We start from the raw sequence: 4,468 nt of genomic DNA on the forward strand, positions 1-4,468 counted from the left end.
GTAAGTTAGTTAATAAATAGGTAGTACAATTGGATTTTTAATAGTAAAGGTCTTAGTATAAACAATAACCCGATTTTTTTGTGACGCCTGCACTTGGATCTGGTGATTGGGTTGGGTGAGGGTGTTACAATTTTAGTGGTATCAGAGCATGATTTAGTCGGTCCTATGGACCTAGGAATTGGGAGAAGAAACTCTTATGTGCATGACGATTGATCTGGCTTGGTCCCTCGTCCTCGTTTAGTTAAGTTAATATATGATATCGATGGATACATTCACTAGAATTGGCAGATGGTGATGATAGTAGAAATGGACGACTCAGAAAAGGGATACAAGGAAAGTATAATTACGAAAGTACAGTGATAGAGAGTGCAATTACTAAGGAAAGGAAACTCCATTAGAGAAAAGATACAAAAAGGAAATTAGGCATTTTAGTCGTCAAGAAGGCTGCTAATTCGATGGTGTCTTCTCTTCTTCTTGGGTAGTCCTTGGGAAGGATGTGGGAGTAACTATATCTAAATTCTTGAAAACAAGAAAGACATCAGATCCCTTCTATTCTCTCTAATAACCTCCTCTATAACACCCTACGCCTGACCCTTCCACCTGATCCAAGTATAGAGTGTTACAAATGATCTTATACTTAATTTTGCTAACTTAATTGCTATAAAGTAGAATAATTATAAAACCAATCTAATAATAAAATTTAAAATAACAATTATAACAACCAAGGCCTTATGTCATTGAATACTTAATCTCTCTGATTTCTATCTCTGATTAAATTGTTTATTACAATGAGACCCTTAAGATTTTTAACTTAGGGTTATCTATTTGAAATCCAGACTCAAAAGACGTTGTCTGGTTACTCCATAAATTATCCCGAGGCGAAGCCTCCGATGGTACCCCCTTCATATGTGCATGACTTGAGCTATTTGTGGAACACGATCTCACCATTCCATCTAGATTGGTCCCTCCTCAGAGTCCTCGATTAAACTTGTAAATCCTGCGAACATCAGACACACTGCTGTAAGTTCAATTAAAGTTAGTAAGTTCCTTCGCTAGGTCACACATAAATAAACCCCATCGCATGAGGGTAAACAATGTAAAATAAAAGGTTGAACGACATTGGAAACAACATGTCTGTGTGGCGTTTTTTTACAAATATGAGATATATGCATTACCCAAGGTTTATCATTGTTAGTTTCCATTAGAGCCAAATTTTGGCTTAAATTTTATTGAATCGCATCGTGATGAAGGACTTGAGCTTGCAATGTGTCGAACTTATTTTCCGAATGCTCTTACGCCTTTTTGAAATCTTTTTGAAGTTCGTTGAACAATGCTGTAAATTGGTTCATGGTAACTATGGATGAATCATGCTCCTCGTCGTTACTATGTGTACGTACCATTGTTAGAGGCTGAAATACAAAACATTAGAAAAAATAAAATTAATCAAAGAAAATTAAACCTTATCGTTATACACTTGCAATAAAATTAAACAACTCTAATGGAAAAGAAAAGGAGTTAAGAATTTTTTGTTTGTAACTTTTAAAGAGTAATCAAACTCAATAATATTTGGAAAGATGTAGGATCACTCTTTAACAAACTTGACCTAAGGATCTAATAAGTCAAAGAAAAACTTGACTCCAAAAGAAATAAGTTGCGTGGAGAAATGAGAGGCAACTCTTTTCGTACGTATTAACGTAAGAAATAAAAATGTGTTAGAATGCGTAATAGAATAAGAAAAGCTTAAGAAAAAAGAATATAAACTACCCAACCGAAAACTCGAAACAATGGAAAACAACTTGAATTTTTTTTCATTCAAGGTGTTCCCGATTTCCAAATGTCTCGAAATTTAAAATGGAGTCTCTTCAAATAATGTATATCTGATCTGGAAAATTTTGGCACAAAATTCAACCCACAAAATATTTTTTTAATTTTTTTCATATTTTTCTATTTTTACACTTTTCGATCACTTTTTTTTTGTGAAAATTCTTTTTTTATAGTCTAAGAGATGGCCAAGAATTAGTATGTAAATTTTTAGATCATTAGGAAAGCATTAACCACTGAAAAAAATTCCAAAAATATTTTTGGGTAAAAAAAATTGTTTTGAGGTTGTTTGCTAGAAATTAGTTTATAAGAACCCAAAGAACACCTAAAATGCCCAAATCTGATACCAAATAATAAAATATTGAAGCAAAAAAAAAAAGAATTGTATTCAAGTTGTTCGACTCGAAAAATAAAATTTTGGATGTGACCTAAAAAGGAGAAACCAAATAGATTTACAAAGAAAATAACAAAAATAAGAAATTTAAAAATAAAGAACAAACATTCAAAATAATAAATAAATAACTAAACAAAATTTAAAAGTAGAAGATGAATTGAATAAACCGATGGATATGATGGATAGATGGATAAGTGCCCAATTAAACCCTTTGAGATATAAATTCCAACAAACTCAATTAATGGCTCTAATCAACCTTCCAAGAAATAATTCTTGGTAATTGAACGATGAAGAATGAATTTCTACGACTCTTTAAAAAATTTGAGAAGAAAACTACTTCTAAAAATCACAAGAAATAAATCTTACAAAAAAAAAAACTCTCAAAGTTGAAAACTTTATCAATGAAAACAATTGTCTTTCATGAACAATGAAAAAACCTTTATATAGGCTAGCTAAATACATCCAAATAAAACTCTAAAGTATGTTGAAACTCTAATTAATCTAAACAATAAGTATTTTTAAACTAAACTTTCTTTTTTGACTAAGAAACATATATAAAACTCCTAAGAAACTTAACATACTTAAACAATATCGAAAATTCGGAATAAATAAATAATAAAATAGTAAAACCTAATAAATGCAATATTGGGATCATTTACAATTAAAAATTAAGCCTAAATATCAAACTCAATATGATTTAAACTCGAATTAAAAGCCCGAAACTCATAATTTTTGTAATAATTCCGTCCAAAAATTCTGCTCGCGCAGTATTCACTAAACTGGTCATAATGTGAGCTCCTAAACTCAAAATCAAGTAATTCAAAGTACGTTCCAAATCTAAGAGATAGATCTTTGAACTCCATGCAAACATCTCGATCCAAAAATGTCTAAATCCCATCCAAAAAGTTGTCGCAAGTCTACTGATTTCCTAAACTTGAAAATTGATAGCTTTAGTGAATGGAATTTAATAAATTTTACCCCATCCATGCATGTATCACCTTCCCTCTATTAGGGCTATAGGAACCTCTTTAGATAGGCTAATTTTGGTATGTTTTATGCCTAAAATACCCTTAATACTTTGGGTGCAAGTGATAAATAAAATCTAAGAAAATTTGCCAAGATACGACTGCTAACATCATCGCTGATTGCGTCCCACGTTTAGGCTACGTCACAACACAGGGGAAGCTGTGCTACAACACACGTGTGTGTCGCGACACAACCTATCCTACGTAGTAGCACGCACATTGTTTCATCCCAAGGTTTCGTTTTTGGTTTCTAAGTTTTGTGTCGCTACATAGGTGCCTCATGTTGCGACACGATGTCATTCTTTGTGTTTTTGTGCCTGAAATGGTATCCTACACTCTCAAATAGCCTATTAATCATTCTCGAGGCCCGAGTTGTCCTAATGGGTTGTTGAAGCACTAGAAAATGCCTAAAAATGCTTATTTTGCAAATAATCTAAACCTAAGCTACTAAAGCTGAAAATGCAATAATTAAATATAAAAGAGATAACAATCGCATTAAGTATCAAATTGTACTTAAATTACCACTGCAATTGGTGGCAGGTTGGCCAACATAATAGTCTTTTAATTGATTTGCTCAATTTCGATTAAACTATGGGCTATTTAGATTACCTACTATTATAAGTTGTCTTCTAGCATAATGATCTGGCTATATAATGCAACTTAATATTAATTAAACATTAGGTAATCAGTGAGTTAATATTTAGTTATTTATTTTACTTTACGTGCAAAACCTGTTAAAAAAATACAAATGATATTAATGTAAATGATGAAATTTTATTAAACAAATATGTTCAAAAAATTACAAATATATTATAACAAAATATTACAGTAAAAACACTAAATCCCAACAATTTTAAGTCCACATTTTCCATCACGTATGGAATAATTCCGAATGGTGAGGATGTCTCCTATCTATAGAAAATTGAGGAGCCAAGTTGGTGCCACATTTCATGCTCTTATTCGCAGTGTGTGAAGTTGTCTTGGATTTGCTTTGGCCTTCATGCATCGTGCTGCATCCGATACTGGCCGTTAAGGACCTTATGGAGCCGAACCACACTCGATCCTAACTTCTCTAAGCTGGTTGCTCATCATACGAATGATTCAGATATCTTAGGTCATTCTTGGGGAGTTTTAGAGGTCTAGCTCTGAAATCCTCCCTTGATGCAATTCAATTAAATAACACCGAATAATTTGAGATAATTTGAGACTATGTTTAAAAGAAAACAGA

Source organism: Gossypium hirsutum, chromosome D12, assembly GCF_007990345.1.
Source record: "Gossypium hirsutum isolate 1008001.06 chromosome D12, Gossypium_hirsutum_v2.1, whole genome shotgun sequence".
NCBI lineage: Eukaryota > Viridiplantae > Streptophyta > Magnoliopsida > Malvales > Malvaceae > Gossypium > Gossypium hirsutum.